The sequence below is a fragment of the Symphalangus syndactylus genome, chromosome 20 (assembly GCF_028878055.3).
Source record: "Symphalangus syndactylus isolate Jambi chromosome 20, NHGRI_mSymSyn1-v2.1_pri, whole genome shotgun sequence".
Lineage (NCBI taxonomy): Eukaryota > Metazoa > Chordata > Mammalia > Primates > Hylobatidae > Symphalangus > Symphalangus syndactylus.
This window is the reverse complement of record NC_072442.2, coordinates 14,366,410-14,390,559: the sequence shown is the minus strand read 5'-3', so window position 1 is coordinate 14,390,559 and position 24,150 is coordinate 14,366,410. Positions and strand designations below refer to the sequence as shown.

At 44.8% G+C, this 24,150-nt stretch overlaps 1 protein-coding gene across 9 annotated transcripts in view; it reads right to left on the bottom strand.

Moving 5' to 3' along the window:
• MSI2 (musashi RNA binding protein 2) overlaps positions 1 to 24,150 on the bottom strand; it is a 431,132-nt gene that overhangs the window by 307,437 nt on the left and 99,545 nt on the right. Inside the window, exon 2 of one of the 9 annotated variants that reach the window (XM_055256389.2) lies at positions 8,204 to 8,246. The exons of the other annotated variants lie outside the window; for them this stretch is intronic. The gene's annotated coding sequence lies outside the window, so the exon portion shown is untranslated. The remainder of the gene's footprint in view (positions 1 to 8,203; positions 8,247 to 24,150) is intronic. 9 annotated transcript variants of the gene reach the window in all.

Below are 24,150 nucleotides of genomic sequence, written 5' to 3'. Positions count from 1 at the left end.
TGAGAGCAGGGCCACACGAGATCACAACAGATGCATGAGGGAGGATGTCAGGATTTTGTTCCTGAAGGGTCCGGAGTGGGTGAGTTTGATGAGGGGATGGAGAGTGAAATAACTTCTGGTCGGTCTGCAGAACACACGCAAAAGAGCAAAAGCGAGATGGACCCAGGTAGGCATCTGAACCCCGTCAGAGGACTGCAGACCCCAGATGCAGGCTGATGGCTCACATATAACACAAACTCAGCCACTTAGCACAGGTAGCATTTTGGGCCCACGTCGCTGTGAGAAGAATGCAGCTTGCACTCATTTACTGTCCCAGTCATTCCACATGTGGTGCAGAGTCACAGAGGGGTAATTCAGTTTGGGGCAAGTCCTTCCTCATGGGTGGCTGGTTCACTCTGGAACCTTCTCCCCAGTGGACCACACTCAAAGACTGGTATGCCAACACCCCTAAACTTGGGCAAACTAAGAAATTAAGAAAATAAACAAGAAATGGGCCAGGCATGGTGGCTCACTCCTATAATCCTAGCACTTTAGGAGGCTGAGGCAGGCGGATGGCTTGAGGCCAGGAGTTCGAGATCAGCCTGGCTAATATAGAGAAACCCTGTCTCTACTAAAAATACAAAAATTGGCTGGGCACAGTGGCTAACACCTGTAATCCCAGCACTTTGGGAGGCCAAGGCAGGCAGATCACTAGGTCAGGAGTTTGACACCAGCCTGGCCAACATGGTGAAACTCCACCTCTATTATAAATAGAAAAATTAGCTGGGTGTGGTGGCATTCGCCTGTAATCCCAGCTACTCAGGAGGCTGAGACAGGAGAATTGCTTGAACCCGGGAGGCGGAGGTTGCAGTGAGCCAAGATTGCATCACTGCACTCCAACCCGAGCGAGACTCCATCTCAAAAAAAAAATAAAAACAAAAAACAACATTTAGGCGGGCATGGAGGTACATGTCTGTAATCCCAGCTACTCATGAGGCTGAGGCTACAGTGAACCAAGATTGCATGCACCACTGCACTCTAGCCTGGGATGCAACAGAGCAAAACTCTGTCTCAAAAAAAATAAGAATGTCCATAACGCCTTCATTTTTTTTTTTTTTTTTTTTTTTTTTGAGACGGAGTCTCGCTCTGTCACCCAGGCTGGAGTGCAGTGGTGCAATCTCGGCTCACTGCAAGCTCCGCCTCCCAGGTTCACGCCATTCTCCTGCCTCAGCCTCCCGAGTAGCTGGGACTACAGGCGCCCGCCACCACGCCCGGCTGATTTTTTGTATTTTTAGTAGAGACAGGGTTTCACCATGTTGGCCAGGATGGTCTCGATCTCCTGACCTCGTGATCTGCCTGCCTTGGGCTCCCAAAGTGCTGGGATTACAGGCGTGAGCTACCACACCCGGCCATGCCTTCACTTCTGAAGTGGGATGGAGTGAGTCAAGGAGAGGTTCTATCTAGTTCTATCCTCCTTCTTGTCTACTACTCATCAAAACAAATTAGCTTTTTTTTTTTTTAAGTAATGAAGAGCAAAGGGGAACAAATGAATGCATGTCTTTCCAAATTCTGCCATTTGCAGAATCCAGAGAAATATAGCCAAATATATTGGAAGTCCTTGTCGTAAAGATGATGACTTCCATAGGGCAGGTCACTGAGAAGGTAAAGGGGCATGAAGCTCTGAGCACAGGAGGCCTCCCTTCCAAAAACACTTGCTGGACTGAACTGTGGAGAATCCCTGCTCACCCGGGCACAGCCCCAAATTCCCTGTCCTTTCCCTGACACAGAATTCCAACTATGGAGCCAGCCACAGTGACGCAACACATGAGGTGATGTAACAGGGCAGAAGGATATCTAAGGAAAGAAGTGGATGCCCTGATTCAAGTCAGAGTTAAAGATTAGCAGACTCATACCTGAGGGAAGTCAGGCTTGGCTCATTCCTTCCTTCTGAACTGACTATCCCAAGTACCTTAAAAAAGGCATTTGTGGGCCGGGCGCAGTGGCTCACGCCTGTGGTCCCAGCACTTTGGGAGGCCAAGACGGGCGGATCACGAGGTCAGGAGATTGAGACCATCCTGGTAAACACGGTGAAACCCCGTCTCTACTAAAAATACAAAATATTAGCTGGGTGTAGTGGCGGGCACCTGTAGTCCCAGCTACTTGGGAGGCTGAGGCAGGAGAATGGCATGAACCCGGGAGGCGGAGCTTGCAGTGAGCCGAGATCGCACCACTGCACTCCAGCCTGGGGGACAGAGCAAGACTCTGTCTCCAAAAAAAAAGAAAAAAAAAAAAAAAGGCACTTGTAGGTCAACATGACACCCAGAATGACCATGTTCTTCCCCTTTCCTGGGTCGGGGGTGGGAGGAACCCAGGGGAAGGTGGGATCTTATTGACATGCAGGCCTTGGCAGCAAATGTTGCCCAAAGGCAAAGGGCAGATATTCTCGAGTCTAGAAAGCAACTGAGATGCCACATTTTCCCAAAAGAGGAAGACACTATTTCTGAAAAGCTAAGGTTGAGCCAATCAGCTGCTCATAAACAGAAAACTCTTCAAAGGGGTAAGGAAGACAATGGTGGGCCTCAGAATTTTTATTTCTGCTGTCTACCTTTAGGAGAATGGAAAAATCACAATCGAAAACCCAGATCTCCAGTCAATCTAGCAGAAGTTTCTCCAACTCCAGAACACGGGGTCATGAGAAGTCAGGGTCTCACCTGCCGTGCTTGGCCCATTTGACTGTCTGCCCTTCAGGGACTCCCTACCTAGGAGAGAAGGGATTTGAGCAATGAAAACCAAGTCCAAGTGGACACCAGCTTGCACTGAAGGAGAGGGCAATAAATTGGATCCAGACCTGGATAGGGTTCCCAGACCCACTGTCTGCTGGCTACTTGGCCCTGAGCAAGACTTTTCATCCCTTTGAGCCTTAGTTTCCTCATCTATGAAATGGGACATTTCCAAAGTATTGTATACCTTTTCTCCAGGGATCAAATCAGATTCTATATGAATGTGCTTTGTCAACCTGAAAGGGCACTGGAGGTATCAGTCTTGATGACCTGCCAAGCAACTCACCCATCACTTGTTCAAACATGTGATTTTCCTATCTCAGATATCCTGTAACAGGGCCTGAGGGGAAACTGGAGAGAAGGAACTCTAATCCCACGTTGGCGTCAATAGCCGATCACCTAAAGCGAGAAATCTTCTCTCAGGAAGATAAGGGAACCCACATATCATCTAATTAAAGCAAGCAGCTGCACACAAGTTCAAAGGCGGGACAGGCTGACTCAGCCTGCTGCTTCTGGGCCGTCAGAGTGAGCATCAGCTAACGCGGCCTGGGGCGCCTTAGCTACAGGAACAGACATCTAGCTGTAAGGGCAACACGAATGAAAGGAGAAGGATGGGGGCAGGAGAGTCTCGTCATCCTTTATCTCTAAATTTATCTCCTATTTGCACTCAACACCACTCCCCATTCCCTCAGAGTCCCCCAAATATGTTCACTCAGAGTGGCCTCTGTGCCTCCATTCTTGGCTGGGCAGGCCTTAAATCCACTGCCTGAAGTCACTATTGAATTCTTAAGTAGGAGAATGTGATAATGTGACATCATCATCTCCTCTTCCTCCTCTTCAACTATTCCAAGAAGCTCTGGCTGGCTTCACAGCCCCACTCCCCACCCCATGGGCCCATGGCTTCCACGCTGCCTGGCATACAATCCTCCGTATTCCATCACCATTTCTACTTGCTCAGAAATTGTTTCCTGGCAAGGCTTCACCCACCTGAATAGGAAAATAAATGCCTCTGAAGATAGAACTGCATCTTTGCCTCTTGAGTTTCCTCTCCTCGGCTCCTGGCTCTATACCACAAAGCAGAATGTTTTACAAACAGCCACATGGGAAGTGCGGCTGACCTACTTGACTAGCTAGAGGCCTGGGAAGGCTGCTGACCACCGCTTGTCAGAGGCTTAAATTTGCTGATCACTACACTTTGTGCCATCTCTTGCTCCATTTTTGACCCTCTATCTAGTGCTCTCTTCCTTCTTCTCCCATAAGTGATTTTCAATTTAGTCATGCTGGATGTTTGTGGATAAGCCTCACCATTTAGTAAAGATGCTACATTAACCCAGGCAAATCTAAACTCAGAGCTGTGTGAATACCAGACACTCAGCCGCCACACCAACAAGCTGGCAATGACCAGAGAGAACAAATAATGATGTTCGATCTGTATGGGGAATGTTCAGGGGTGTCCTGAAGTCTTACTAGAGATGCTAAAGAGATGGAAACCAAGATGATCATTCCCATAACAGGCAAGACTAGTGCTCTGGCTGCCATCTTGCCTAAAGCACATCCCAAATGTCAATTGTACATGGAATAAATGCTAAGTGGTTTCCTTGCTAGATCAAAGATAAGCATTTATTTATTTATTTATTTATGAGATGAAGTCTCACTCTACTGCCCAGGTTGGAGTGCAGTGGCATAATCTCAGCTTACTGCAACCTCTGCTTCCTGGGTTCAAGCAATTTCTCCTGCCTCAGCCTCCTGAGTAGCTGGGATTACAGGCGCTGCACCACCATGCCCAGCTAATTTTTTGTATCATTAGTAGAGACGGGGTTTCAGTATGTTGGCCAGGCTGGTCTCGAACTCCTGACCTCAGGTGATCTGCCTGCCTCAGCCTCCCAAAGTGCTGGGGTTACAGGCGTGAGCCACTGTTTCTGTCAAGCATCTTTTTAAATTTTAGATTTTGAGGGAAAATGTAGGTTCCTCAATAGTATGAGGTAAATAAAACCAGGAAAAGGGCAGGAAAAAAATATTGAGGAAGTTAAAGTTTTAGGGACAAATATCAGGATACAAGCTCAAGGGCTAGATAGGGGAACTTCAATACTCAAGTTGGAACTGGATTTGAATTGAATTTCGTCACATTAAGTATAAACTACCACATACCACTTATGCCTAGGGTTGCAAAAATGCAACACGACTTCAAATGATATATCCTAAAACAATACAATGTAGTGCTGCCACCCTATTGACGCTATGTTTCTGCATATAGCTTCTGTCTTTGTCTGTCTTAAATTCTGGACAATTCTCTAGTTGTCTGGCTGCTTTTTTGTTTTTGTTTTTTGCTTCTCTGCCAGTCTACCTTACACGGCCATAACACAGAACTCAAGTCTATTTCTTATCATTTGATCTGTTTACTGAGTAGACATGGTAAATTGGTCCCCATCATCCAGTCCAACCTCCTCGCCATAAGCTTTTCTGTTATGCAGGATCTGGAAAATTAAGGAGTAATATTCCAGGTTCCCTTGCAGCCAGGTATGAAAGGGAAAGTAGTATATTCTGTACTTTAACTATTTCCCCTGGCAACATGGCCAGGGAGGTGTTAGGTTATTCTGCAGCAATATCCTGTGTCTCTACTGACTAGTCATGGAGAACCTATTTCGCTGGAGATCACAGCAGGACAGTAGCAGCCATGGAGGCCTTCGGATGGGGACAGTGTGGCTGTGGTTCTGAACCTGGCAGCTGTAGCATCATCTTCCCAATTTGGTGGGGACTTCCAGATGACAGAAGAGACAGTAGGTATTTGAAGACCCAGATCTGCTGCATGGCTCTGAGGGCTGTTCCCAAAAGCACAACCTAGAGGTTTCTGTATATCTCCTGATGATTTCTGGAAGCATTTTAATGCCCTCAAACAAATTCCTTTCTGCTTAAACCAGATGGGAGTGGATTCAGCTCTCTGCAACTGAAACTAGACTAACACATGGCCTTTGTTCTTGTTTTTAAAAATAGATCGATATCTTCATTTAAAAAGAAAAAAGGACACAAACTAGAACCTGAAATCTGTTTTGTTCCTAACTGGCTGATTGACCTGGGGTGAGGCAATTACTAATGTTTGTTGGGCCTCAGTTTTCTTATCTGTAAAATGAGAGGGTGAAATTTGATCTCCCAGGATTTTAACACACCTAATATTTGGTGATTTTTTTTTTTTTTTTTTTTGACAGGCTGGAGTGCAGTGGCGCAATCTCAGCTCACTGCAACCTCTGTCTCCTGGGTTCAAGCGTGCCTCAGCCTCCCAAGTAGCTGGGACTACAGACACACACCACCACGCCCAGCTAATTTTTGTATTTTTTGGCAGAGACAGATATGTCTCTACCACTATGTTGGCCAGGCTAGTCTTGAACTCCTGACCTAAGGTGATCCACCTGCCTTGGCTTCACAAAGTGCCGGGATTACAGGCGTGAGCCACTGCACCCAGCCATATCTGGTAATTCTAAATCTAGATGCCCTTTATTTTCATAATGCTGAGTTTATTTTTGCAATCAATTAATCAATACGACTGATCCCTCTCAGCAGGAAAAAAAACAAAACTGTCCTCATTCTCATCAGGGTGGCGGATTTCAAATCACATTCAGAAACACCAGATTGCCAGGTGAGAAAACTTCGTTTTCAACTGGAGCTGGACGTCTCCTTTGAAACTTGAACAGGGGCAATGAACAGTATACCCTTTTACAGTTTCTTCTAGAAAGGGGAACACTACTATTGGTTTCTGTATCATTTATATTTTTTACAGCAGAAAGTATTCATTGATAATAAATTGTGTAATAAAAGAAAAAGAAAATAGGCACAGCTGGTTTTCAAATTTCTGTTCATCTGTAACTTTCTTCCTCCAAAAAGAGAAAACATATCAACATGTTGACCATGATTATTTCTGTGTGGTGAGATCTCAGGTTTCATTTTATTTTTCCGACTTTTTGACATTTTCCAAATTTGCCACATTTGTAAACCCACGCGGTAAAAAGACAGCAGGAATCTTCCTCATTCTCTTCCCTCTTCCCACATCTGTGGTGGTGGTTTCTTGGAACAGTTATGCTGAAAGTTCTGATTCAGAGGAAAACTATTTCCATCTTCAAACTTGGATAAATGTTAACCAAATAAGATACACAGGTGGGTAGGTCAGTGTGTTGAAGATAAGTAGGTAAGTAAACAAATAAACCCGAAAGAGAGAGTTCTGCCAAACTACACTGAAGAGGGCTATTTAAAATGAGAAATTTAGTCCAATTTGATCCAAGAAACCCCAATCTTTTTAAATTAAGCCTTCCCCTTCAGCACAAATAAAAATGTTTACCATAAACACATCATTTTTACAAAAACAGTGATTTTTTAAAAATTAAGTTAATCTCTCAAACTTTTGGTGAGGTTAGAAAATAGTACCATTCTCCTTATCGGGGGGCCAATGTAAGATAAAAAATATTTTAAGAGATTATATATAAGTATATATATTATAAACTGTTTGATATTGTAAAGGAGATTGTGTATCTCATATATATAAGCTCCTTTATATATTTTTAATATATATTTATATGTAAAATCTCCTTCAAAATATCCATAGCCTTTAACTCCAAAATTCCACTTCTAGGTAAACATATTAAGGAAGTGATCAGAGATGTTCCTAAGGGGTTATGTACAAGGATATTCCACAATGTTACTTATAATACTACTAATAAATCATTAACCAGCTAACTATTCAATAACAGCCTTTGGTCAAATAAAGTATAATCATAAGTCACAACATCACATAGACAATAAAAACCACACCACAAAAACAGTGAATGAGGAAAATATGATAGAGTTATAAAGGCAGGCTAGCCAATGATTTGTGTGTGTGTGTGTGTGTGTGTGTGTGTATACCTGTGTCTGTATATAATTTTTTGCCTTTTTTTTTTTTGCCATGGAAAAGGATAGAAAAAAATGAACCGACATGTTCACAGCAGTTACCTCTGAATGGTAAATAGTGGGGTTGAGGGGATTTTTACTTAGTTCTTTCAGTTTTCCAAAATTTTCCCAAGTGTTTGTGATTGGAGGAACATGGCAGAAGCAGTAATCAACGTTCTAAATAAACAAACTGCCCAAGTCTCTCCTTTCTGTAAATGTCTAAGTTGGAGTTAAAAACGTTTTTATCACAGACCAATCTCGTAATTTTACCCCATCAACTGGCTGAATGGAATAAACATTACGTCCTTGCCATGTTTTGTGGCTGGAGTGGTGTTTTATTCTGTTTTTTAATTAATTAATTTGAGTCAGGAGCATTTGAGATGTGTCTATTTTACGGGGCTGAAATTTACATTTATCTCCTTTTTAAAAGCCCATTTAGCAAATTAACAAGAAAACAGCAACACTCAGGGAAGATACTGAGCCTACTGCATGCGTCATATATAAAAGAGCGACTATATAATTGACCTTACAGGATTCTCCTGCGGATCAAATCAGATTGTCTTGTAAGGAACTCTGGAAAAAATAAAATGCTATATAAGTCACAGTGAAATATTAACATTATCATTTAAAGTCCAGCTGTTTGGTGACTTCAACACAGGGTTTCTTCACTCTAATGAGGCCATTCATGTCTGAGCACCAGGGATCTGTGCATCCTGACCCTCAGTGCAAAGCTGTATGTGGCTATGTTGTAGGGCAACTCTCTGGGTAAAGGGTCCATAACTTTCCCAGCATGATCCCTGGGCCCAGTCAGGTTAGAAACACAGCTCACAGAGGTTAAATCTATCACCTGGTGCTAAGGAGTGTTACCTAGTCATCAAAGCAGGTGTAGCAGAATCTCAACTTAAAACCTAACAGAAACATCTTGTGGTCAACTGGCCATCATTGAATCCTAGGAGTCTCATTCCAGTCTTAGGACTACACTCCTGACAACACCCCCGGACCTGGTCTCTGGGCAGAAAAGAACATGAGAGAGCAACAGAGGCCGCAGATGGGACAGCAGCCTCGGGTCAAACACTGGAAGGCAAAAGGCCTTTCCAAAGGGCCCCTTCTTGCTACTGGGACTCTGTGATATTGCAAAACAGAATGGCATTTCTTCTATTTGGAAAGATATACGTAATCCTAGTCTTTGCTGATTCACACTATCCTTTTCCACAATCTAGCTGCATTTGTGAGGTTCTGCCTAAATGTTTAAGATATTTCGATTAAAAACGCAAACCGCAGCAACAATCACAAGACCTTAGGCACCAGGGCAGGCCTGGGCAGGAAAGAACACACAGATTCCCCTTCCACTAACCTCAGCTTTCACGGCTACTCAAACCAATGGCTTGAAATTAACTCACTCAGTTAATCATTCAAACTCATGGGCTGGGCAAGTTTTAATGTTTCAATGTTGGTTTACAATTAACCCAGCGACAGTGTTTTAAGGTGTTTGATTTTTAATTAGTCTATTGATTTGCCAGTCTGGTTAACAATCCTTTATTCCTGTGCCCTTTATTCTGTCTTCTATTCTTGTTGAGAAATGAAGAGCGGAGGTTACTCTGGCTCTTTTCTCCTGGAAACCACTCCAGACTCTGGCCCCTTCCTTTCCCAGGGACACAGGATATGGAGTTAAGAATAGAAGGCATGAGGCCTGAACACCAGAATTCTGTGTGACCTTGGGCAAATTAAGGTAACCTCTCTGTGCCTCCGTTTCTTCATCTGTAAAATGGGATGACAGCTTTTACTCACAAGAACAGTGTGACCATTAAATGAGATGACTCACAAAAAACCCTCAGATCAGCACCTGGCACACATGTGGGCCCTGGGCCCCTCTTTTCCCTTCCTTAGTGGTTCAGAAGCTTTATGAATTCTTAATCTGAACATGTCAGTATCTTCCTTTGCAAAACCAAGAGCAGCTGAGAAAGTGTGTGCCCCATGGAATACTTTCTAGGAACAAAACCAGAATGAATTATTCATCAACGGGAGGGTCCCTTTCCCTGGCAGATTTAAGCATGCCTATTAAGTAAGGTCTGTCCAACCTGCTTTATTCCTAAGAGGACAAACAGGCTCAAAGACTCAAGACCCTTCCCAAGGTCATGCTGCTTAGAATCCAAGGTCCCCGAACTACAACTGGCTGCTCCTCTCATTATGCTGTATTCTCACCCCTTTCCCCACTGTAGGTTGATAGATGGTGTAAAGAAGGAATGGCATGTGTCCAGTGACACCTGCTGCCATTCTGGCATAGCTGACAGGGTGGCATAACCCTGGCTTGCTGCAGGACAACTGTGACATCACTCTTAACAAAAGAACCAAAAATGGTACAAAGAGCACCCTGTCATTCCCACCACCAGAGGTAAACAATGCTACCGACCATCATTGGAGCAAAGCACACCTGGGAACTAGCTTCACCAGTATTTCCATAAACCTCACCAAATGACTCTGAGATGCAGCCTATTTTGGAAATTCCCAGTAGAAAAAAAATATCATGGTGAGGCCAGGATGACCCCATTTCTGCCCCCCACAGACTGGGGAGGAAAAACTGACACACTGATATTTCATGCATGCCATTCCTTCCTTCTAGAATGCTTTTTCCTTCCTTGTCTCTCTGGTAAACTTCTATTCATCCTTCAAAACCCAGGTAAGAAAACCACTTGTCTTGAAAGCCTTCCCTGACAGTCTCCTCTCCAGCTCACTCCCAAGCACCTGTTATCTACCCCTAGAGCTCTGCCTACCTTAGTACCTAGCATACGACTTCAACTTGCCACTTATCTGCCTATATTCTAATTCTGTGCTTCTGAAAATTTTTGATGTCATGACACCTTTACCGTCTTAAAAAATGAGGACCACCAAAGAGAATTATGTGTTATATCTCTCAATATTTATCATATTAGAAATCAAAATTGAGACTTTGTTTTGTTTTTGTTTTTGTTTTTTTGGAGTCACAGTTTCGCTCTGTCACCCAGGCTGGAGTACCGTGGTGAGATCTCTGCTCACTACAACCTCTGCCTGCCGGGTTCGAGGGTTCTCCTGCCTCAGTCTCCCGAGTAGCTGGGATTACAGGTGCCTGCCAACATGACCAGCTAATTTTTGTATTTTTAGTAGAGATGGTGTTTTGCCATTTTGGCCAGGCTGCTCTCAAACTCCTGACCTCAAGCAATCCGCCCGCCTCAGCCTCCCAAAGTGCATGAGCCACCACGCTCGGCCAAAATTGAGACATTTTTAAACCCAGAAATACACATATTCTATTAGCCATCCAAACTACGATGTCAACAGAGGTCATGTAGCCTATGAAAAATTCTACTGCAGCCGGGCGCGGTGGCTCACGCTTGTAATCCCAGCACTTTGGGAGGCTGAGGCGGGCGGATCCCGAGGTCAGGAGATCAAGACCACGGTGAAACCCCGTCTCTACTAAAAATACAAAAAATTAGCCGGGCGTGGTGGCGGGCGCCTGTAATCCCAGCTACTAGGAGAGGCTGAGGCAGGAGAATGGCGTGAACCCGGGAGGTGGAGCTTGCAGTGAGCCGAGATCGCGCCACTGCACTCCAGCCTGGGTGACAGAGCGAGACTCCATCTCAAAAAAAAAAAAAAAAAAAAAAAAAAAAAAAAAAAAAAAAAAAAAAAAGAAAAAGAAAAATTCTACTGCATATTCATAAAAGGATGAGAATGAAAAACACAAAGTCTTAAAATTATTATTTAAGAAACTTCGTCACAGACTCTTTGAAAGGTTATCAGGAATGCCCAGGGGTCCCGAATCACAATTTGGGTACCACTGTTCTAGTTCATGCCTTTAGCTGCTTGAGGACAGGGTCTTTATCTTACAAATGTCTGTGAACTGCTTTTGATAACCACCTAAGACCCAGGAACCCTACAAAACCACCCGTGGCTCTCCATCACTAGAGGAGAACTTGCGGCACCCTCCGTCTCCTACCCAGGCCTCCAGGATGCCACACAGCTGTAAGAGGGATGGCCTGGTGGCGGCACGGTACCTCTACACACAGGCCTTCACAATGGCAACTCCAACCCTCTCTCCTGGAGTGAAGCATCTCTGCAGATAAGCTTCAACTCGGGGGATGAGCACTCATGACATTTATTTGTAAAAGGTTTCTCCCTGGAGAGTTAAGGGTACCTTGCAGGTAGGGATTTAAGATGCTCTGATTTTCTTTCCACTGATTCCCCTTAATAAGCCTCCAGGAAGGGGCCCAGGAGCTTGGTCTGCTGTTCCTAAGCTACAGGAAAAGCCTGAGGCAGCTTTGAGGAAAGGGGCCGTTCCGGCCCAGTGGGGCAGGCCATGGAAGCAAAGGCCTCTCCAAGGCCCAAGAGTCTTCCTGAATCCTCAGCCAAGACAACAACATCACAAGGACCAACTGTATATTAACTGCTCACAACGTATACTTCATTCAGTTCAGCTGAGATCCCTTCAGAAGGGAAGCAGATGGGAGACACTCCAGACCTCCCCCATCTACTGAGTTAATATTCCACTTGTATCTCCTGATACAACTTAAAATTTGAAAGAAAAAAAAAAACAAATTTTAATCACAATTCAGAAAAACACACCCACGCATCTTGTTCACCAAGCGTGAAGCCACTCCCCTCAGCGGAGCTTTGTCTGTGCCCTCCAACAGATAGTGGAGGGGAAGGAAATGTCATTTTCATACCAAAATGCTGCCTCATTCTTCCCCTTCAGGGCCCCTACCTGGGTGTGTGTTTGCAAGTCTAATTTAGATATCACTATTTGAATACACTTTCGAGCTTGGAAAACAAGCCAATAGTTCAGAGGAGCCAAGGCAAACTCAATCTGACAGCCACAGCCCTGACGGCTGCCAAGTCTGATTGACTAGTTGGATATATTTAGATAGGAGAGAGGAGGGGGATCAAACACTGTTGTGCCTCTGAACTCAAGAATACTGTGTTGGTAACGACAGACTAGCAAATAAACAGCCAACAGCCATTCAGCCGCATCATCTGGTATCCCAGGCACAGGATCCTCGCCTCCGTAAATTACGTGCAATTTCAAAAGCCACCCACGCTATCGCAAAAATAAATAAATAAAAGGCAATTAGAAAGAGAGTTCTGCAGTGGCATTCCCCACAGTTACTCGTTAGAAATAAACAAACAAATAAGTAAATATGATCTGTTCCTTGGCTGTCCCCACCTCCTCGCTCCTCCCCTTTGCTTTCCTGTTCCAGGACAACCCGTAGGGAGCAAAGACAAGGCCAAGGGTACCCAGTGAGGTCCTGAGCCCTGGCTGCTGCTTTTGCAAAGGTTCTGCTGTAAACTTGGCCCTCTCCACCTCTATAATATGTGTAAAAATAAAAAGTTGGGGTTGTCTCTCATTTCTTCTTTCCTTCACGGGGTGGAAATTTAAGAGCAGCACGTGGTCAGAGTTATGAATTACAGAATACGTCTCCAAGTCTCCAAGTCATTCAAACATGTGATCCCTTCAGGGGAGGGAAGAGGCGTGAGAAGGGCCCAGGCTGGGGGAGACAGATGCTGTCCAGCACAGAAACCCACCCCACCAGCGGTCTTAGACCTGGGGCCAGCAGATTTACCCTCAGTCCACCTCAACTTCCCCAACTGAAAAGTTGGGATAATAATAGCCAACGCTGGGCGTGGTGGCTCATGCTTATAATCCCAGCACTTTGGGAGGCTGAAATGGGTGGGGCTGCTTGAGCTCAGGAGCTCAAGACTAGCCTGGGCAACATGGCAAGACCCTGTCTCTACTAAGAATACAAGAAAATAGCCTGGCATGGTACACACCGGTGGTCCCAGCTATTCGGGAGGTTGAGGTGGGAGGATCCCTTGATCGGGGGAGGCAGAGGTTGCAGTGAGTCGGTATCACACCCACTGCATCCAGCCTGGGTGACACAGTGAGACTCTGTCTCAAAAAGTATAGTCAACATTGGGAAGATTCATTTACTGAGACTCTACTATGTGCCACAATCTGTAGAAGGTACTGAGATACATCTAGGAATAAAGTAAGGGTTAGACAAGATGGGCTGTATAAGGCTCTGAACAGCACCAGCTATACTGTCCAGTAAGTGCACAATACGTGGAAGCTCATCTCCCAGGACAACATCCTCTGTTTGCTCACTGCCAGCCTTTCTCACACTATCTCCTCCCCCGCATGGCCTTCTATTGGGTCTTCTGGTACACTGAGCCGTGAGCTCACTATCCCCTCTGCCAAGAAGGCTCCTCCCATCCCTCCTGATGCTAAGTCATTTCTCAGAGAAACCCTCCTAATGTCTCCCAGTAGACACTCCCAGGTCACCCTCTACCCTGCCTCCAGAACACCCATCCCAAGTTGTACTGATACAGCTACTCAGAGGATCCGTGCAGTATCTGTTCCCCACACTTTCCTGTGAGCTCCACACAGGCAGGAATGGTGTCTTCCTTCACCACTGGACTTCCCCTTAGCATTTAGAAAAGCTAAGGTACCTAATGCATATTTGTTGGTAGAACAAACGAATGGATGAAATAACCATTTAAAGTAGGTAGCCCAGCTGTGCTCAATTCCCTCTCCTCCAGCTTTAGAAACATCATGTTTCACAGAACTAGTCCCAAAGCAAGGCCTATAAGAAACCATTGTGCCTCAGTTTTCTCATCTGCAAAATGAAGTTCTGGTAAACACTCAAGATCTTCAGGTTTTCTTTCAAATGATATCTCAACACAGGATACATTTCTCTGCACATGACTGGATGTTTGGAGATTGCAAATATTTTCTTACGAAATAAAAGTAAGTTAGCTGGGTATCTACTATTAACAGACAGGAAGCAAGGTCTGAAAAACAGAGGTTTTTGTTCAGTGTGGTTTTTATTTTTTTAAAGAATAAATAAATTGAGACTTTTGTTTTGGGCAAAAATCCTGTGCCATGGAGGAAGAAAGTCAGCAATGCTAAAAAGGAAAATGAAAAAAAAAATGAATAAATAAATAACCCAGCCATCTCTGAGCAACACATCCGGGTTAGCAGAGCAGAAAAGGACACACAGGCCCAAAGAAATCCTATTGTTTCTGCTTTTAGGACAAGACTCAATCCCAAAAGGGAGCTTGGGATCACAGGAAAAGGAGCCGGAGGTCCTTCCCACTAAACATTCAGGACCCAACCCTAGGCTTCCCGAATGTCATCTGGGGGAGTTGCGTTGCTTTCTTCTTGCAGCGATGCCCAAGCTGGAGAGGGGAAAGGGGGCGTCCTGGAGGTGATGGGTATTGTATGGGTGGAAAACGGGCTTAAACGCAAGCCCATTAGAGAAGCAGAACCTTAATTTATCAATTAGACACCATCTGTGGATTGTGTTCCTTGAAATAATTGTTGCATTTGACAATGCATCGCAGCTTTACAAAGTTTCTACCATCCTTGATGCCGTTTAATTAAATTTCTGCACTTAACTTTGATTGCACTGAAAGCACTGATGCCTTCCACAGATTGAGCTCCTCGGCCACCTGCTGTGTTGGAGCCAAGCGCATTTCCACAGCAGGGAGAAAAATATGTATTTTATTTTATTCGAAGCCTTGTCTTTTCTCAGCCTTCACCCATAGGGAATGAAAACTCCTGCTGCACAGGAGGGACTGTGTCTCCAAACCCAGCCAGCCGAGCCTTCCAGCCCCTCACCACCTACATGAGGTCTTTCTGTTCTTTTATTGTGTCTCACAGAGAGGGCTAACAAAACAGAATCCCAGACGGTTACCAAACTCAGAGGAGTGGCTTAAAATAGAACACAATAATTATCACATAAAGCAACCAAGAACACAGGTTTCAGGTGGGAGCTGCTTCTAGGCCTGAAATCCCCACCTAGAAGGAAAACGCAGGTCAGCATGGGGATGGAGCCCCATACCTGAGGACCACGTTAGCTGGCTAATATTGACAGACCAGCCTGGGCAGTGCTATATTTTCAAAGGACATCTAGAGGGCAGTTCTCACCTGTCTGGCTTAAGAGAGACATTAACCCCACCTACATAAGGCTTCCCATCAGCCTTCATTTATTGTATTTTGTTGTTGCTGCTGTTGTTTCAGACAGAATCTCACTCTGTCGCCCAGGCTGGAGTGCAGTGGTGCTAATTTGGCACACTACAACCTCTGCCTCCCAGGCTCAAGCAATTCTCATCCCTCAGCCTCCCGAGTAGCTGGGATTACAGGCGTGCGCCACCACACCCAGCTAATTTCTGTACTTTTTAGTAGAGACAGGGTTTCTCCATGTCGGCCACGCTGGTCTCAAACTCCTGATCTCAAGTGATCTGCCCACCTCAGCCTCCCAAAAGGCTGGGATTATAGACTTGAGCCACCATGCCCAGCCTATTATGTTTTTACAGTGGTAAAAGATCCATAACATAAAATCGCCACTCTTTCTGTCACAGAGCATTTTATTTTTTGTCATAGAGCTCCCCACCCCCTTGTGACCTCACTAACAAATGAAGGTGCTGAGTGATGTCATGAGGGGTGGGGAGCTCTATGGATTTGACTGCTCTAGGAACCTCATATAGGAGGGGCCATAATCTCCTTTTGTAACAGGCTGATTTCACTTAGCACGTCTTCAAGGTCCATCCACGTTGTAGCATCTATCGGAATTGCCTTCCTTTTTAAGGCTGAATACTATTTAATTATATGTCTATCACATTTTGTTTATCCATTCGTGTGTCAATGGACATTTGGGTTGTTTCCACCTTTTGGCTGTTGTGAATAATGCTGCAATGTATGTGGGTATACGCATGTCTGTTCAAGTCCCTGCCTTCAAATCTCTCATGTACATAACCAGAAGTAGAACTGCTGACCATACAGTAAATCTATGTTTAATTTTTTGAGGAACTGCCACAGTGCTTTGTACAGTGGCTACACCATTTTACATCCCCATCAGCAACACATAAGGGTTCCAACAGCCTTCATTTTTAAATGGAAACTTTATAATCATAATTCATGCACTTGGGTTGAAACACCGCATCTCCTGACTCTTTTTTCATACAAATATTCTATGAATGGCATTATATGAAGACAAGCACTTTGGTATGGATTTTTTTTTCAAGTAGAACATACCAGAGGGGTGGCATGTAAAGAAAGAAAAGACTGGGGGGAAGGCACAGCTCACAGACATAAAGAATAAATCTGGCACTTTTTTCCCCCCTAGAACCACATGGCTCCTCCAACTCAAAGCCTCAAGTTCAAACGATTTATGGACTAAAACTTCAGAACTATAAAATACAGTTGTTAGAAAATGCTGTTGCAACAGTCGATGGATCATTACAACAGCCACTTAGCAAGCCATAAACTCACTGGGCAAACAGAATTGGGTCAGATATTAATTTCCACAAGGGGAGGGTAACTAGAGACAAGTTACTTCGCCATCTTTCCCTTTTCTGATCATCCATTGCAGGGATGCCACAGGATCCTCTGTTTAGGGAATGAAGCCTGCAGTTCCCTCAAATATAAGCAAAGACAAGATTTCCCATACCCGACACTGTTACCGAACAAAATGGAAGTGCAAATAGAAATATATGTTCAGTTTAAATGTCTGAGCCCAGCTCTGTTTCTACAAACTGTGATTTGGTTCCACATTCATTCCCTGGCCATTGAAAACCAACCTCATTTTGTTTACAAAGATACTGCCCACCACTGGGTTCCATGCAGTTCCACGAGCCATTCACATGGTTCTCAGTTCCAGAAAGAAAAGTCAAGATCACAGGCCAACAAGGTAGACCCCTTTCCTAATAGCCAATTATCCCAATCCCAGAGATAAATTCTGGCTTTTCCAGGAGATCTCAGTTTTATGTATTTTCTAGATTTTGACCAAGATATTTGTAGAAATGTGTAAGAAAATGGAATTCCATTGTTCTATCTTTGTAAGCCTGACCATACACATATATAAAATGATCCAGGACAGGGCTCTTATGTTAGGGCATGTGTTCCAATTTTGGGTTCAGAAAGTACAGTTGATCCTTGAACAACACAAGTGTAAACCGTGTAGGTCCACTTATATGTGGATTTTCTTCCACCTCTGCACCCCTGAGACAGCAAAACCATCCCTTTTCTTCCTCCTCATCAGCCTACTCAATGTGAAGATAACAAGTTTGAAGTCCTTTATGATAATCCACTTCCACTTAAAGAATAGTAAACATATTTTCTCTTCCTTATGATTTTTTTTTTTTTTGAGACAGGGACTTGCTCTGTCACCCAGGCTTCAGTACAGTGGCACGATCTTGCCTCAATGTAACCTCTGCATCCTGGGTTCAAGTCATCCTCCCACCTCAGTATCCTGAGTAGCTGGGACTACAGGCATGAGCCACCATGCCCAGCCAATTTTTTTTTATTTTTTTGTAGAGACAGGGTTTCACCATGTTATCCAGGCTGTCTCGAACTTCTGAGCTCAGTCCATCTGCCCGCCTTGGCCTTCCAAAGTACTGGGTTTACAAGCATGAGCTGCTGCACTCAGCCATGATTTTCTTAATAACATTTTCTTGTCTCTAGCTTACTGTATCGTAAAAATGCAGTATATAATACATATATAAAGCGTGTGTTAATCAACTGTTGATGTTCTCAGTAGGCTCTAGTCAATGATAGGCTAAGTGGTTACATTTTGGGGTAGTCAAAAGTTATACTCAGATCTTCAACTGTGCGAGGGTGCCCTAACCCTTGAGTTGTTCAAGGATCAACTACGTATTAACTGTGCCCAACATACACCCCATTCAGTTCAGCTAGGATCCCTTCAGAAAGGAAGCAGATGGGAGATACTCCTGACCTCCCCATATTCTGAGTTAATATTCCACTTGTTACAATCCATAGCAAATTTTATGGACAAGTTATAACCGTCAGAATTAAGCAGCTCACACAGAAATCTGCATCTTCACCTTAACCGTGTGGCACCTACGCATCCCATAATTAGCCTCTGCTAAATGAATATTAAGTTGTACGGAGGTACAAAGGGTCAATTATATCACCAAATGAAGAAAAGAGAAGACACTCCTCTTGGCTTTTGGTTCTGTCTTAAATTAACTTTTAATATTGAACAAAATGTTATATTCACTCTTCCCATATTCTAAAAATTTCTCTTCTGTGGAAGCAATAAGATATTTTTAAAATTTAATAGAACTAAGAAACTGTAGAAGAATCACTCCATGGGCATAAAGCCTAGTTCTAACATTTTCTCTTCACGGGTTCACACAAAACATTCAGAAACAGTGCCCACCTCAGTGCTACCAGATTAAACGAGTTGAGATGCTGTGGCCCTCACGGGCCAGGAGAGCATCTGGGGACAAGAGACAAGTCAGCTGTGCAGCTAAAAGTGGAACATGGAGCCCTTGGACAGCCCCAACAAAGCCAAAACCCTACTCAGCAGGGGAGAGCCCCTAAACCAATGGCTGAGTAGCCTCTCCTAGAGATCAGAGGCTCGGAGAAGTTAGGAAAAGGCAAAACTGTTCAAGAGAAAACGTTTCACCTATTATACCCCTGGGCCTTAAGCCCTTTGTGAAGTGAGGCAGGGTAGAAAATCCACCAATAAACAAATTAAACACACAAGCACGATCATGTGGCAGCAGCCCAGCTCCTTCCTTAAGTCCTAAACCTGCAGTCTAAGGAAGACCCAGGCTTGCTCCAAGTAGCTGCAGACATCTGGCTTCTGAAGCCCCCATCATAATAAAACATGGGTGCAACTCCCAGTGCCTCCTTGCCTGCTCCGGGCAGCCACTCCCTCACCACACGTGAAGGCACAGAGCTTTCTGGAAAACAGGGTCTATGGCACTTCTCTGGTGCCAAACCCTGGGACACCTGAGGATTTCCTAAGAGATAAGATGGAGGGCTAGGCTCCCTGAGTTGCCTGTGAAGAGTTTCCCAGAGTACCTCACGTCACAAATAAAGGTGCTGAGTGGCATCACGAGGGGTGGGGAGCTCAGCATAGTGGGTGACAGGCTAAGGCAGCAAATAGGAGAACACTCATGAGGAAATTTAAAGCTACCTTCATTGCAAAAGAAAGCAGAGTAAGCCAACCATAAAGGAAATGGTAGTGGGGCCACCAAGCGCTCAACAGGGTTTCAGCCAGGGCCTCAACAATTGGGATTTCTGAAAGGGAAGCAGCAATGCCTGCTGTAGCTGCCAGGATCCAATAGTTTGGGGTGTCATCACTTGACCTCAGCCACTGGATGGCAGATGCAATTCCTCTACCCATGACTGGGCACAAACTTTGCCATCAAGTGCTATTAATCCCACTACCAGCTTTTATTGAGGACTCTCTCACACAACCTTGGCAGGGAGGCAGTACTGGGACATCCATTTTATAGATGAAGAAACTGAGACTCAGACAGGTAAGTCCGCCCCCCAGAATTACAGAATTACAGAAGTTGATAACTGGACTTGGAGCCTTTGTCTTTCTGACTTTAAGACCCACGCTCTTAACTATCAATCACCCTATTCTGTCTCCCTGGTAGCTGAATTCAATAATAAGATTAAAATGCCCATATTGAGTTGGAACAAAGATATGCCACCATGAGACCCAGAGAGCTTGATGGGCTGGCTCTCAGCAGAGATGTGTCCCACTCCTCCACCCCAAGCAGTGGGACCTAAGGGATTTGGGGAATCAGAGAGAGTGGATAAGATGCAGGGCCATTCCTCCGGGAGTGGCTGGAGAAAGGAAGGGGCAGCTGCCACTGGGATGGCAGGACCACCGGTTCACCTGCTCTCCTGAACAGTTCCCATTCTCCCACCCAAGTTCTGACCAACAATGGCATCAAGAGACTTTTGTGGGTGAACAGAGTTGCCCTCTATAAAACCAATCGCAAAGTATGAGGAACACCCCTCTATAAAACCAATCTCAAAGTATGAGGAACACCCCTCAAAGGATGATACGTTGCTAGGGCCCTTTTGAGGCCTTCAATTTCACCTACAATCTTCTTGACCATATTTACATTTCAACATGTACAACACTTTACGTACAGACACTTATATAAAACTGTTAGAAGTGCAATGATAATCAGCACTTCTTTTATTTGTCCTAAAATTATTTTCCTCAAACCTTGTACTTATGATTTTCAAGGAATTTGTGTGACCTTCCATCTTTTAACCTCACTAGGCCATTTCATTTGCACAATGAAAGCTTTGATCTAACAAATCTCCAAGGCCCCCTCCAAACGCTAATGACTAGAATCCCACAACCCATATTCACTTTTCTAATACATCACTTTCATACTCAACCCTCTCCAATCTCACTTTTCCAAAAGATCCTTGTACTAGTGATTACTTTCTATGATGACCATTAGTCCATAAGATGCCTTTGCATGAATCAGAAAAAGACGCTTCCTTCCTTCAAATGGACACAGCCTGGCCTCAGAGCCTTGAGTCATTCAAGGTGTTACCTGGCAAGCCCTTAACCTTAAACATCATGGCAATCTTCAGAAGAGCCAACTTCAGCCCATGACTGCAACCACCCAGGAGAAAAAATGCCTGAAGGAGTCATTCTGGTTTTACAGGTACAAATGCCGTCCATAAACATACACACACACACACACACACACACAGAGAGAGAGAGAGAGAGAGAGAGAGAGAGAAACCCACAAAGATCTTTCTCTTCTTCCCTCTGCCCTCAATTTTTCACTGATGCTTTTCTTTAGGGGCAAATAGTTGCCAAGGTCTATAACTGCAAGCTTTGCAACTCCCCGTGGGAGCCAAGCCTGCCAAGTGTGGTGCCTCAAATAGCAGCCCCCAAAGCTGTGGGGTTCACTGAGTATCATTCAAGACAGAAGCAGGAAAGCATGTGTGTGACCACAAGACCTCAGAAAGGAGATGGGGCTGTACAGAGATCCTGGCTGGATGAGCAAGTCACTAAGGTCAAAGGTAAGGGCAAACAAAGACTTAGTCAAGAGAAACAACAGAGCACCTTCAGCTCATCAAAAAAAAAAAAAAGATGAATGTATTAATCGGAACAGTAAGCATTTCTCCCTTGAGTATTTTCTCTTCTTATTTACTGATCAAATCTTTGTGAATGAAAGCACAATCCTCTTACTGGATCAAGAAAGACACATATACAAAAGCCCCTCAACTGAAAAATCAAGTCGGGCAGGTCACGATTTCACCTTTATGTGAACAGGATGCAGCCACAAAGGCCTGGATATGGAGCTGGTGGCGCAGCTCATCGTTAATAAGTAAGCAGCAGCGGCCTGTGCAAAGCTCTCCTCGCCCTGGCAAGCACACTGACCAGGGCTGAGCAGGCACGACCCAGCGGTGCCAAGAAAGCACAAGGTCTGGGGCAGAGCAGGAGGGAGGGGAGGTGTCTGTGTGCTGCCGAATGAAGCTCAAGTAACTGGATCCAGCTCTGAAGGCCAGAAGCTCTAAGCAGTCCCTTCTACACCACACCACCCACTTCCTAATGTTGTTTTTCCCACCGGCGGTAGACTCTGACTCTGGGTGGCCTTGGGGGTCCTAGAGCTTAAGACCATGCAGAAGCTGTCACTCGGGAGACCAGAAGTTCAGAAGTAGGAGCTGCAGCCACCTGGGTCTGTGGTTCTTGGCTGCCCCGAGAGGCAGTTCCCCTGCTTGGAGAGAAAGCAGGGTCTTTGTGGCAGTGAACAAGGCTGTCCTCAAGGAGAAACGGGGCCAGAGCTGCTTTGTTTTCTCAGGAAGGCCTGAATCATTAGGGAGAGAGCAAGCTTTCGAGCACACAAGATGAGAACAAATCAGCCCCGAGAACCGGGGAAGGGTCTACTGAATGGGCCCTGGGCAGCTGGCCTGGGAGGTGCAATGCTGGAGCGTCTCAACCGGTCCAAAATAACCACACCAATTTGCACACGAATAAGCAAACACAAAACCCCAAAGCAAGGACATTCAAAACCGAAAGCAGCTGCTAATCACCTGTTTAATTTTTTTTTCTTAAATTAGCTGCAACTAAGAATTTTCAAACTCTCAAGTACAATACACAGCTTAACATTTTCATACACCTGTAAAACCAGTAAGTTAAATCCCATTACAAAAGACTCCAACTTATAAAGGAGCAGTTCAAATACAGTTCTTATCAAATATAAACAATGGAAAATGATTTAAGCATAAAACATCAGTCACTGGAAATTAACATTTGAAAAAAATTTTTTTACATAAAAACCATCTGTGTATTGAGATGGTGCACTCTGCTAAACCACAGGCCTAATTAGGAAACTAGGAACCAAGGCATTACAGAGCAATGCATTAAGTTTTGTGTTTTCTTCTTTGGGGGAGGGGGGAATCTTGCTGAAATCTTATCAATACCGTGTTGTTCTTTCTTCTCTGTAAATCTAAAATGATGTCTATGTCGAATTGCTAAGAGTGCTTTTGGCTGACAGACAAAACACAACTTGTCTTAGTCTGGGGTGGTTCTCCCTGCTGACGTCCCCACCCAAGGATAATCTGCTTAGGAGTCCAACCAGGGCATCAAAGTTATCAAGAAGATAAAAATGAAGAAACATGCCCACCAAAAAAGAAGTTATGCAAAGAGGGGAGATGGGGTATGTGTGGGTAGCAAGGTCCAGAATTAAATAGAACATCTTTCTTTCCCCGTCACTGTCTTTCCTAAGCAAAAGATTCAAAAAGACTGACCGGGTGCGGTGGCTCAAGCCTGTAATCCCAGCACTTTGGGAGGCCGAGGCGGGCAGATCGCCTGAGGTCAGGAGTTCGAGACCAGCCTGGCCAACATGGCGAAAACCCATCTCTACTGCAAATAGAAAAAATTAGCTGGGCGTGGGGGCGGGCGCCTGTAATCCCAGCTACTTGGGAGGCTGGGGCAGGGAGAATCGCTTGAACCCGGGAGGCAGAGGTTGCAGGGAGCTGAGACTGTGCCATTGCACTCCAGCCTGGGCAACAGAGCCAGACTCTGTCTCAACAAAAAAAAAAGACCAATTAATGGCTGTCATCTAAATGCCACTTTACATCTTCCAAAGTACTTGATGGATATCTTAGTTGATACACCCACCTCAGAAACTAAGTCTCAGAAAGATTAAGTGGCACATCCAGGGTCACAGGGCAAGTTATTAAAAGGTGAGCCAGAGTCTGGAATCCACCAGGCCCTGCCTGCCCCATGGCCTCTCAAAATAGCATTGCCAGAACAAGGCAGGGGGTTTGGCCCAACCCTCAGAGCAAAAGAATCATGTGGTCATGATCAATGGTAACCATGAAAATCAGTATGTGACTGTAATTCTTCAGGAGTCTGTGTTTTGAGGGTAAAGACACCAGTTCCACTTGAGTTTTGGCATGCATCCCTAACAGAAAGGCCCGAGGCAGAAAAGGAAGAGAAAAATAAGGGAGACCAAGGAGGACAGACCAAAGCTGGACATACACTGTTCTGTCTGTTCAGCACCCCGTCTTCAGGGAACCTACCCAGTTCCAAGGGACTATCCATCACAGACTAGTCCAAGGGCTGGACCTGTGACCTCAGCAAGGCCAATCAGGGAACTTTCCTGACAGTGATATGCAGATGCTGAAAGAAAGCAGTACTATTTCCAT